Raw genomic sequence first — 13,653 nt, forward strand, 5'->3', positions numbered from 1 at the left:
ACCCTGGTTTCTCTAAAACTCAATAAGGACTTCAACCATGTGGGATAAATAAACTCTCCTCTCTATCAAATAGTAAATGGTTTTTTTTTCACTTTTTGAAATCTTTTAATTATCATTTTGACTAAATGAATGACTAATATTTTATAGTGACTTGTGATCTTCTTTTGATATCGAGTGTTTTAAACCTTTGATATTTGACAAACATCCCAAAATCAAATTTCAAATTCTAACAAGTGTTTTTTAAGCTTGAACTAAATGAATATTTGGACATTCCAAAAAGAGCCCCTGGAAGTCCAAGAGAGATACATTAGGCTTATTTGGTATGTTAAAATTATATGGGAAGCATTGTCAAATAAAAAGTGATGTCTAACTTTCTCTGAGTTATATTCATATGGATATGTCATTAATGTATTCCAAAATTGTATGAGATTCCTAAAATATTATATATCTTGGTATATTCAGTAAATTGCTTAATTCTGTTGCTCTTTTTCTAAAAGCTCTTTGTTAATTCTAAACTGATGTGTCTTCAAGGAAGTTGATGGGAAAGACTGATAGGTTATCTGAAATACAGTCCTCTGCTTATGACTTTGAGATTACACAATTGGACTGGGGGGTAGAAAGTTAAAAAGAAAACTCTAATGAAAAATTAGACATAAAATTAGAAAATTGCTAACCTAACCTCAAGTAGAACAAGAACATGAGACTAAAGTGATGAAGGGCTGAAATGATTTTTCATGACTTTTTGCTTAAACATGGATGATTCTTTTTCCGTTTTGTTTTCTAGAATCAAGAAACCTCTTTTTCCCTCTTAAGCTATTCATAGCTTAGAGTAATTGGGTGAAATATAGTTTTGTAAGAAAATGGAAACATTTACCTCATAGGAATGTTTTCTTCTTTAACAGGACACAATTGAAAACACTGGTTATATTACAAAAGCTTTGACTGGTAATTTTGTGTCATATTTTCAAATGTGACCAGGCTGCTTTGAGGAATTGCAGTTTACTTTAAAGCTAACAGATTTGGAAAAAGACTGGCCGGGTACCTTATCTACACTGTTCTCTTACAGGGTTCCTGACCTTGTGGTAAGTAAAAGTTGTCACTTTCTGACAGAATAAGCTACCTCAGATATTTTGGGGACCTCAAGAAGAGAGAAATTCACACAGGTATTACAAGCCCAGTCTGAAGATGAATCCTTCTTCAGGGATTCATCTTAGTGTCCTAGCCTCAAGAGGCTTTTAAAAGTCTATTCTTGGATTTCTTATTTAAAATTTCCAGCAAGGCCAACTTAAAAATAGCCTATATGGCCAATCACTACTCTTACTGCAAACAATCAGGCAAAGTATACTAAGACTAAAAGTTATTTTGCAAATAAATTGGTCCTCCTATGTTTTAGCTTTGGTAGAAATGGGAGACTAAAGAGAGATACATTATTTTTCAGAAGAAAACTATAGTACACGTTATTAGATTCTAGCCTTGTCCTTTATTTGTGAGTTTTTATTATTTGATTACAACAATTTGAACTGAATCCTGAATTCTTTCCTGGCTACAAATCTCCAAACTAACATTTCATATCTCTCCATTTTTCTGACCTGGACTCAGTGAAATTGCAGCTTGCTCCTGAGGCCCTGCAAGCTGAAGTTCACATATAAACAACCTTGTGATATACAAACTGCAGACCAGAAAAATATGTCAGATTGCCACTGCCTACTTCCACTTTAACTGAAGATGGTTTGAGTCTAACATCTAGCACTTCAACTGATTGCTCCCCAAACTCTAAAGAAACTGGTTTAAAAAGTGTTCCAAACCGGTGAAACCCCGTCTCTACTAAAAATACAAAAAATTAGCCGGGCGTGGTGGCGGGCGCCTGTAGTCCCAGCTACTCAGGAGGCTGAGGCAGGAGAATGGCGTGAACCCGGGAGGCGGAGCTTGCAGTGAGCCGAGATCGCGCCACTGCACTCCAGCCTGGCGACAGAGCGAGACTCTGTCTCAAAAAATATAAAAAGTGTTCCAAACATTTGGGAGGCCGAGGCGGGCAGATCACGAGGTCAGGAGATTTGAGACCATCCTTGCTAATCTGTGAAACCCCGTCTCTACTAAAAATACAAAAAATTAGCCGGGCGTGGCCGGGCACGGTGGCTCACGCCTGTAATCCCAGCACTTTGGAAGGCTGAGGCGGGCAGATCACGAGGTCAGGAGATCGAGACCGTTCTGGCTAACACAGTGAAACTCCGTCTCTACTAAAAATGCAAAAAATTAGCCGGGCGTGGTTGCAGGCGCCTGTAGTCCCAGCTACTAGGGAGGCTGAGGCGGGAGAACGGCGTGAATCCGGGAGGCAGAGCTTGCAGTGAGCCGAGATTGCGCCACTGCACTCCAGCCTGGGTGACAGAGCGAGACTCTGTCCCCCCAAAAAAAAAAAAAAAAAAGTGTTCCAAACATTAACCTTTCTTCTTCTTCACTTTGAGAGCCTGACTGCAACACCGACTCCTGAAATGAGACACAACTATTTAATTCACTGGCCTATTCTCAGAAATAGGAGACCAGTTTAGTGGTATCCTTTGCCACTCAGCTATAAACTCAATTTTTCTCTCCACAGCCACCAACTCAGCTTTTAGTGCGTAAAACGTCTAGGGAGGTTTCAGGAAAGAGAATGCTGGGCTGCAGAAGCATGCTAAGCACTTTTGAAGATTGAAAGGCATCAGAAATAGGATGTTAGGCTAGCAATTTTATAAGTCCTCAGAATCAAAGTCCATCTAACCTTGTCTTGTTCCTCCCACTCCATGGCCAAAGGAGGTACCCTCTCTAGAATTTCCTTCCAAGTAGCTAGAATTACAGGTGTGCCCCACCATGCCTTGTAAACTTGCCTTTTTTCCTATCCCTGAAATCTCACAATCTATTTCAGAAAAGAAAACTGAGTAAGGACCTACAGACATGGTTAATCAAATATACCCTTCTCCTGACATACAGCTAATCACCATAGACTAATGCAGACCTCCTTATGAAACAGGCGTTTCTACCTCCAAGGGAAAAAGATAACAAATCTTTGGCTGACCAACTGATGTTTATCAGCAATGCTTCCTCACATCACATCTTTATGAAAATGAAGAAATGTGAAATACAAAACAGTATCACTTGGTTCAGAGCTCTAAAATGGAGTCAAGAAGCCACTCTATTACTACCTGCACAACATGAAACCCTGCAGGAAACAAATAAACAAAAAAAAAAGGAACAAGAACTTGCCTTGAACCTTTGAACTGGGCTAAACTACAATGACCACATCTTAGAAAGCAGCTGAATTTCACCAGCGCTGCAACTCCTGCATAGCAACAACCAATGTACCATGGACTTATGTACTAAGCCAGCCACCTCCACCAATGATAATTCTTTCAAAACAACTTGTGCAATCACTCTCGGCATCCTTTGAAAAATTCCTACTCTCCTTCCTGTCTTTGGAAAAGAATTTGGATCTTAGCCAAATCCGTGTCTCCCAAATTGCAACATTTAAGACCTCAAATGCCTAGTCTTACTGCATTGCACTCTGGTGTTTTGCCTCTTCTTACTTGACATATTATACTTACATCTCCATTTCTAGTTGTGCTGATTTTTTTTATTTTTTATTTATTTTTATTTTTTATTTTTATTTTTTTTGATAGTGTCTCACTCTGTCACCCAGGCTGGAGTACAGTGATGCTGTCAGGGCTCACTGCAGTCTTGACCACCTGGGTTCAAGTGATCCTCCCGCCTCAGCCTCCCATGTAGCTGGGACTACAGGCATGCACCACCATGCCTGGCTAGTTTTCTTATTTTTGGTAGAGACATGGTTTCACCATGTTGCCCAGGCTGGTCACAAACTTCTGGATTCAAGTGATCCACCTGCCTTGGCCTCCCAAAGTGCTTGTATTACAGGTGTGAGCCACTGTGCCTGGCCTTGTATCAACTTTTTGATAGTATCTCTTGACAGAATGTAAATGTGAGTAATACAGACTCAGCATGGTAGAGAAATGATATATGAAGGAGTGGTATTACAGAGACAGGATAGATTATTCGATAAATGGCTCTGGGACAATTGGATATCAAACCATATGCCCTATTCAAAAATCAGTTGCTGGTGGATCAAAATTTTATTTTAAAACATTATTTTTAATATAAATTTTTGTTTTATTTTATCATATATATGTGCGTGTGTGTGTGTGTGTGTGTGTATATATATATATATATATATATATATATATATATGTAAGCATCTGCATGGAATTTTTCCCATCTTTTTAAGTGTTTGAGGGTACACAGTAGATATATATATATATTTATGGGGTACATAAAATATTTTCTACAGGCATGCAATGCATAATAGTCACATCAGAGTGAATGGGGTAGCCATCCCCTCAGGCATTTATTTTTTGTATTATAAACAATCCAATTGTACTCTTTTAGTTATTTTTAAATATACAACAATTATTTTTGACTACAGTCATCCTGTAGTGCTAGCAAAATACTAAGTCTTATTCATTCTTTCAAACTATTTTTGTACCTTTTAACCATGCCCAACTCCTGCCCACCCAGGACCCCACTACCCTTTGCAGCCTCTGGTAGCCATCCTTCTACTCTCTACGTCCATAAGTTCACCTGTTTTGATTTTTAGTTCCCACAAATAAGTGAGAACATGCAAAATTTTTCTTTCTCTGCCTGCCTTATTTCACTTAACATCATGACCTCAAGTTCCATCCATGTCGTTGCCAATTACAGGATCTCATTCCTTTTTTATGGCTGCACAGTACTCCATTGTTTATATGTGCCATATTTTCTTTATCCATCTATCTGTTGATAGAGACTTAGGTTGCTTCCAAAGCTTGACTATTATGAATAGTGCTGCAATAAACATGGAGTGCAGATATAACCTTGATACACTGATTTCCATTCTTTTGTGTATATACCTAGGGGTGGGACTGCTGGATCATAAGGTAGCCCTATTTTTATTTTTTTGAGGAACCTCCAAAGTGTTCTCCATAGTGATTGTACTAATTTCCATTCCCACCAACAGTGTATGAAGGTTCCCTGTTCTCTCCATTCTTGACAGCGTTTGTTGTTGCCTGACTGTTGGATAAAAGCCATTTTAACTGGGGTAAGATGATATCTCATTGCAGTTTTTATTTTGATTTCTGATGATCAATGCTGTTTAGCACCTTTTCGTATGCCTGTTTGCCATGTGTATGTCTTCTTTTGAGAAATGACTATTCAGATCTTCTGCCCATTTTTAAATCAGATTATTAGATTTATTCCTATAGAGTTGTTTGAGCACCTTGTATATTCTGGTTATTAATCCCTTGTCATATAAGTAGTTTGTAAATATTTTCTCCCATTCAGTAGGTTGTCTCTTCACTTTGTTGATCATTTGCTGTGCAGAAGCTTTTTAACGTGATGTCATCCTGTTTGTCTATTTTTGTTATGGTTGCCTGTGCTTGTAGAGTATTACCTAAGAAATCTTTGCCCAATTCAATATCCTGGAGATTTACCCCATTGTTTTCTTTTATTATTTTTATAGTCTGGGGGCTTACATTTAAAACTTTAATCCATTTTGATTTGGTTTTTGTATATGGTGAGAGGTAGAGGTCTAGTTTCATTCTTTTGCATATGGATATCTAGTTTTCCTAGCACCATTTATTGAAGAGAATGTCCTTTTACCCAATCTATGTTCTTGGCATGTTTGTCAAAAATGAGTTCGCTGTAGATGTACGAATTTATCTCTGTGTTCTTTATTCCGTTCCACTGATCTATGTGTCTATTTTTATGCCAGTACCATGCCATACTGGGTATTGGTCTGCAGTATAATTTGAAGTCAGGTAATATGATTCCTCCAGTTTGTTATTTTTGCTGAGGATAGTTTTGGCTATTCTGGGTCATTTGCAGTTTCATATAAGTTTTAGGATTCTTTTTCCATTTCTGTGAAGAATGTCATTGGTATTTTGATAGAGATAGCATTGAATTTATAGATTGCTTTGAGTAGTATGGACATTTTAACAATATTGATTCTTCCAATCTATGAATATGGAGTATATTCCCATTGTTTTATGATCTCCTCTATTTGTTGCATCAATGTTTTAAAGTTTTTATTATAGTGATCTTTCGCTTCTTTGGTTAATTCCGAGGTATATTGTTTTATTTGTAGCTATGGTAAATGAGATTACTTTTTTTATTTCTTTCTCAGATGGTTCACTGTTAGCATATATAAATGCTACTACTTTTGTATGTTGATTTTGTTTCTTGCAACTTTATTGAATTTATTTATTATTTCTAATAGTTTTTTTGGTGGAGTCTTTAGGGGTTCTTTCCAAATATAAGGTCATATCATCTGCAGATAAGGATGATTTAACTTTTTCCTTTCCAATTTAGATGTATTTCATTTCTTTCTCTTGTCAGATCATTCAAGCTATGACTTCCAGTACTATGTTGAATATTAGTGATGAATGTGGGCATCTTTGTAGAATTCCCAATCTTAGAGGAAAAGCTTACAGGTTTTCCCCATTCAGTATGATACTGGATATGGGTCTGTTGTGTATGGCTTTTATTATATATAGGTATGTTCCTTCTATGCACAGTTTTTGAGGGTTTTTATCATGAAGAAATGTTGAAATTATCAGATGCTTATTCAGCATCAATTGAAATCATTATATGGAGGCTGGCCGCGGTGGCTCACACTTACAATCCTGGCACTTTGGGAGGCCGAGACAGGTGGATCACTTGAAGTCAAGAGTTCAAGACCAGCCTGGCCAACATGGTGAAACCCCGTCTCTACTAAAAATACAAAAATTAGCCGGGTGTGGTGGCGCACACCTGTAATCCCAGCTACTCTGGAGGCTAAGGGAGGAGAATTGCTTGAACCCGGGAGGCAGAAGTTGCAGTAAGCTAAGATTGTGCCACTGCATTCCAGCCTGGGGGACAGAGCGAGACTCCATATAAAAAGAAAAAAGAAAGAAAGAAAAAGAAATGATTATATGGTTTTTGTCCTTCAGTCTGTTGATATGATGTATCACATTAATTGATTTGCATGTGTTGAACCATCATTGCATCCTTGGGGCAAATTTCATGTAGTCATGATGAACGATCTTTTTAATGAGGTAATTAATTCCATTTGCTAATATTTTGTTGAGGATTTCTGCATCAATATTCATCAGTCATATTGGCTTATAGGTTTCTTTTTTTATGTGTGTTTATCTGGTTTTGGTATCAGGGTAATACTGGCCTCATGGAATAAGGTTGAAAGTAGTCCCTCCTCTTCTGTTTTTTGGGATAGATTGAGTAGGATTGGCATTATTTCTTCTTTAAAAGTTTGGTAGAATTCAGCAGTGAAGCCATCAGGTCACTGGCTTTTCTTTGCTGGGAGACCTTTTATTACAGCTATGATCTCATTACTGGTTATTGGTCTGTTCAGGTTTTGGATTTCTTTATGGTTCAATCTTGGTAGGTTGTATGTGTCTAGAAACTGGTCCATTTCTTATAGATTTTCCAATTTATTGGCATATAGTTGCTCATAGTAGCCACTAATGATCCTTTGAATTTCTGCAGTATCATTTATAATGTCTCCTTTTTCATCTCTGATTTTATGTATTTGGGTCTTCACTCTTTTTTTCTTAGTCTGGCTAAAGGTTTGTCAATTTTGTGTAACTTTCCAAAAAAACAACTTTTTGTTTCTTGATCCTTTATATTTTTTATTTCAATTTCATTTATTTCTGCTCATATTATTATTTCTTTTCTTCTACTAGTTTTAGGTTTGGTTTACCCTTGCTTTCCTAGTTCTTTAAGATGCACTGTTGGATTGTTTATTTGAAGTTCTTCCTCTTCTTTGATGTAGGCACTCATAGCTAAACACTTCCCTCTGATTACTGCTTCCATTGTATCCTATATGTTTTGGTATTTCATGTTTCCATTATCATTTTCTTCAAGAAATTTGTCAATTTCCTTATTTTCTTCACTGACCCGCTGGTCATTCAGGAGTATATTGTTTAATTTCCATGTGTTTGTATGGTTTCCAAAATTCCTTATTATTGATTTCTAGTTTTATTCCATTGTGGTCAGAGAAAATGCTTGACATGATTTTAGATTTTTGAATGTTATAAGAGTTCTTGGCTGGGTGTGGTAGCTCACGCCTGTAATCCCAGCGCTTTGGGAGTCTGAGGTGGGTGGATCGCTTGAGGTCAGAAGTTTGAAACCAGCCTGGTCAACATGGCAAAACCCCGTCTCTACTAAAAATACAAAAATTAGCCGGGTGTGGTGGTGCATGCCTATAATCCCAGCTACTTGGGAGGCTGAGGCAGGAGAATCATTTGAACCCAGGAGGTGGAAGTTGCAGTGAGCCAAGATTGTGCCATTGCACTCCAGCCTGGGCAACAAGAGTGAAATTCCATCTCAAAAAAAAAAAAAAGAGTTCTTTTGTGACCTAAATATAGTCTATCCTTGAGAAAATCTATGTGCTGAGGAAAGATAGTGTATTTTACAGATGTTGGATGAAATGTTCTGTAAATATGTATTAGTTTCATTTGGTTTACAGTTCAGATTCATTCTGATGTTTCTTTATTCACTTTCTGTTTGGAAGATCTGTCCAGTGCTGACAGTTGGGTATTAAAGTCTCCAGCTATTATTGTACTGGGGTCTATTTTCTCTCCTTAGCTCTAATACTATTTGCCTTACATATCTGGGTGCCCCCGTGTTGGATGCATATATATTTACAATTGCTATATCCCATTGCTGAATTGGCCCCTTTATCATTAAATACTGTCCTTCTTTATCTCTTCATATAGTTTTTGTTTTGAAATATATTTTTTTCTGATGTAAGTGTAGCTACTCTTGCTCTTTCTTGGTTTCCACTTGCATGCTATTTCTTTCTCCATCCCTTTATTTTCAGTCTGTGTGTGTCTTTATAGGTGAAATGTGTCTCTTATAGGCAACCAATCATTGTGTCTTGTTTATTTTTTTTTTTTTTTATCCATTCAGCCACTCTATTGGAATGTTTACCCCATTTACATTCAATGTCATTATTGGTAAGTAATGACTTCTGCCTTTTTGTTATTCGTTTTCTGGTGGTTTTGTGGTCTTCTCCTCCTTCTTCCCTTCCTTCCTATATTCTATTCAGGGAAGATGATTTTCTCTGGTGGTTTCAATTTTGTGATTTTGATTTTTTTATGTATTCATTATATGTTTTTGATTTGAGGTTACCATGAAGCTTGCAAGTACTATCTTAGAATCCATTATTTTAAGCTGATAAGAACATAATACTGTTTGCATAAACAGAGACAAAAAGAAACGTAATAACAATTCTACATCTTAACTTACCCCCCAACTTTCTACCTTTTTGTTGTTTCTATTTATATCTTATTGTACTATGTCTTGAAAAGACGTTTTAGTTATTATTATTATTTTTTGTTTGGTTGGTTTTTTGTTTGTTTGTTTGTTTGTTTGTTTTGAGATGGAGTCTCACTCTGTCGCCCAGGCTGGAGTGCAGTGGCGCGATCTCGGCTCACTGCAAGCTCTGCCTCCCGGGTTCACGCCATTCTCCTGACTCAGCATCCTGAGTAGCTGGGACTACAGGCGCCCGCCACCACGCCCTGCTAATTTTTTTTTTTCTATTTTTAGTAGAGATGGGGTTTCACCTGTGTTAGCCAGGATGGTCTCGATCTCCTGACCTAGTGATCCGCCCACCTCAGCCTCCCAAAGTGCTGGGATTACAGGCGTGAGCCACTGTGCCCGGCAGTTATTATTATTATTATTTTTAATTGGTTTATCCTTTAGTCTTTCTACATAAGAGGAGTTCACTCACCACAGTTACAGTGTTATCATATTATGCATTTTTCTATATACTTATTATTGCCATTGAGTTGCATACCTTCGGATGATTTCATCTTGATCATTAACGTCATTTTCTTTCTGATTGAAGTACTTCCTTTAGCATTTCTTGTAGGAAAGCTCTGGTGTTGATGAAATCCCTCAGCTTTTGTTTGTTGGGAAAGTATTTCTCCTTCAGATTTGAAAGCTATTCTTACCGGATATACTATTCTAGGATAAAAGATTTTTTCCTTTAGCACTTTAAATATGTCATGACACTCTCTCTTGGCCTGTAGGGTTTTCACTGAGAAATCTGCTGCCAGATGTATTGGGGCTCCATTGTATGTTATCTGCTTCTTTTATCTTTCTGCATTTAAGATCCCTTCTTTATCCTTGACCTTTGGGAGTTTGATTATTAAATGCCTGGAAGTAGTCTTTTTGGGGGTTAAATCTGCTTAATGTTCCATAACCTTCTTGTAATTGATTGTTGATCTCTCTCTCTAGGTTTGGGAAGTTCTCTGTAATTGTCCCTTTTAATAAACTTTCTAACACTTCTCTTTCTCTATCTCCTCTTTAAGGCCAATAACCCTTAGATTTGCCATTTTGAGGCTATTTTCTATATCCTGTAGGCATGCTTCATTGTTTTTTATTCTTTTCTGTGTCCTGTGACTGTGTACTTTCAAATAGCCTGTCTTCAAGATCGCTAATTATCTCTTCTGCTTTATCAATCCTGCTATTAAGAGAATCTAATGCATTCTTCAGCATGTCAACTGCATTTTTCAAGTCCAGAACTTCTGCTTGATTCCTTTCATTTATTTCTGCCTCTTTTTTAAATTTATCTGATACAATTCTGAATTTCTTCTCTGTGTTATGTTGAATTTCTTTGAGTTTCCTCAACACAGCTATTCTGAATTTTCTGTCTGAAAATTCACGTCTCTGTTTCTCCAGGATTGGTCCTTGGCACCTTATTTAGTTCATTTGGTGAGGTTCTTTTCCTGGATGGTGTTGATGCTCTTGGATGTTCATCTGTGTGTGGGCATTGAAGAGTTAGGTTTTTATTGTAGTCTTCTATGTCTGGGCTTGTTTGTACCAATCTTTCTTAGGAAGGCTTTCCAGGTATTCAAAAGGACTTGAGTGTTGTGATCTAACCCATATTGGCATTAGGGGGAAGCCCAAGCCCTGTAACTCTGTGGTTCTTGGAGACTCGTAGAGGTACCACCTTGATGGTCTTGAATAAGATCTGAAAGACTTCTCTGAATTACCAGGCAGAGACTCTTGTTCTCTTCCTTTACTTTCTCCCAAACAAATGGAGTCTCTCTCTCTGTTCTAAGCTACCTGGAGCTAGGGGTGGAGTGATACAAGCACCCTTGCATCCACCACCACTAGAACTGCACTGGGTCAGACTTGAAGCCAGCACAGCACTAGGTGTTGTCCATAGCTTGCTGTAACCACTACCTGGCTACTGCCTACATTTGCTCAAGGCCCTGGGACTCTACAATCAGCAGTTGGTAAAGCCAGCTAGCCTCTTGTTCTTCTCTTCAAGGCAGCAAGTTCCTCCAGGCCACAAGCAGGTCCAGAGGTGCTGTCCATCCAGGAGCTGGAGACTGGAGTCAAAAACCTTAGAAGTCTACCTGGCGTTCTACTGTACTGTGGTTGAGCTGGCACTCAAACCATGAGATGCAGTCTTTCCCACTGTTTCCTCCCCTTTCCAAAGTCAGGGGAGCCTCACCCCATAGCCAGTGCCAACACAGGTCATGGAACCTACTGCCAGACTACTGCAGATGTTCCCTTAAGGCCCCAAAGGATCATCAGTTAATGTGTGGTGAATGCTGCCTGGCCTAGGACTCAGGTTTTGGGGCAGTGGGCTCCCCGATGGCCCAGGGCAGGTCCAGGAATGCCATCAAAGAGTCAAGTCCTGGAAAAAGGAATCCCAAGAGTCTGCTTGGTACTCTGCCCCACTGTGCCCAAGCTGGTTACCTGATTTGGGATTCTTATGAATGTGCTTTTTTGTTTTTTGTACGGATGTTAAATTGGTGTCTTTGTGGGTGGGATGGTTGGTGGAGCATTTTATTTGGCCATCTTGCTCTGCCCCTCTCCCATTTTGGGGATTAAAATTTTAATGTGACAAAACAAATTTTAAAATTTAAAACATACCATGGGACTATATCTTTACAAACTCACACTAAGAAAGCATTTCTTAAGACACATAAAGAATGACAATAAAATAATAACTTTGAATTTATTAAAATTATTAACTTTTGTTCACAGAAAAAGACAACCCATAATCTGTGATTGGATTAAGAGTTTTTTTTTAAAAAAAAGCAAAAAGCAAAATAAAGACAAATTAAAAAGACAAGTCAAACTATGAGAGGATATTTGCATCAAATATGCCTGTCAAAACATTAATATCTAGAATACATAAAGAACTCCTACAAATCAATAAAACAAACAATTGAATAGAAAACTGGGTAAAAGTCGTGAACAAACATTTCACAGAAGGTGAAAAATGAATGTCATATAACCATGTAAAAAGATCTTCAACCTCATTAATAAGTTAATAATCAGAGGAATACAAATATAATTTTATATCCACTAGCTTGTCAAAAATTAAGAAGTCTGATGATACCAAATGTTTTTCAGCATGAATATCATTAGGAAGTACTGGTGGGAGTATGTACACATATAAACACTTTGGAAAACAATTTTTTAGTTCATTTTTCATTAGGAATACCCCAGCTTTATGTGATGACTCACGAGTTTATCTTCTGTCCTGCCACAGTCATTGTATTCTAACCCCCCATTTTTTTTTTTAACTGAGATTGGCAAGCATGACAGCCATAGCTTCAGCTCCGGTTCTAGCTTACCCCAGTGGTTTTCAATTTCATTTGGTTCATTCCCTGGGAATTGCGCTTATTTGCTTTTGAGCTCAGATAACACTTTTGAGATGTTTGGAATAGTTTATCCAACATTTTTCTGGTGGTTTTTGCTGTGGTACATTGTAAATCATTTTTTCAATCTCTTACATGAAATTGGTCTTTTCCTTTTTCTAACTTCTACTTTGGTCAATTTTTGTTATCATATACTAAAAGGAAATCAGTAAGCCCTCTCTGTTTTCAGATCTGCTGCTAAACACACATATGTAATTATTTACTTATAATTCTCACTACATATTTTATATGCATTTACATCTTCTTTCTGCTTGCAAATTTTGTTAATTTTTGGTTTCTCTACTTTTTTTCTTAATCTTGCAAAGGGTTTAGCTAATTTATAGGTATTTTCAATGAAAAAGCATTTGCGTTTTATCCTGTCTACTAACATTTTTGTTTTTTAATTCATTAATTTTAGCTTTTACATTTCTGAATTGCTTTTTCACTGTTCTTTTTCTAATATTTTAGATGAATAATTATTTGTTATATTCTTTTATTAAAATGAAGACATTTAAGGCTATGAATTTTCCTCTGAGAATACATATTGTGCTTTAAATTACTCCCGTTGCTTTCCGAATAGTTTTCAGTTTTCTTTTTTCTTTGATCCAAAGTTTATTTATAAATGTGTTTTTAATATAAGCAAATAAGGGCCACCTTTATATTATTATTTTATTTAAATTGGATCTGTAAATTATATTTATAGATTAAATATAATCTGTAAGGGAACTAATTTTAAAATTCTGTTTCATCTTTCTTTTTGGACCAAATCCTGATTGATATTTTAAATATTCCATTGCTTTCTCCCTTTTCCTCAAAAATAGTATGCTCATCAATCCATACATACCTATTACCTCAAGTTTATTGATTGTGTCATTTAAATCCTCTATGTATCAGACAGGAATTGTTTTCAGCT

General features: G+C 37.0%; 1 long non-coding RNA gene across 1 annotated transcript; it reads left to right on the plus strand.

The window, feature by feature from the left end:
* The first annotated feature begins 1,024 nt into the window (after positions 1-1,024).
* LOC134736059 (uncharacterized) lies at positions 1,025-11,396 on the plus strand. The gene is made up of 4 exons (XR_010119763.1): positions 1,025-1,082; positions 5,039-5,119; positions 8,986-9,032; positions 11,357-11,396. It is a non-coding gene; the product is annotated as an uncharacterized lncRNA (long non-coding RNA).
* The last annotated feature ends 2,257 nt before the right edge of the window (positions 11,397-13,653 follow it).

Source organism: Symphalangus syndactylus, chromosome X, assembly GCF_028878055.3.
Source record: "Symphalangus syndactylus isolate Jambi chromosome X, NHGRI_mSymSyn1-v2.1_pri, whole genome shotgun sequence".
Lineage (NCBI taxonomy): Eukaryota > Metazoa > Chordata > Mammalia > Primates > Hylobatidae > Symphalangus > Symphalangus syndactylus.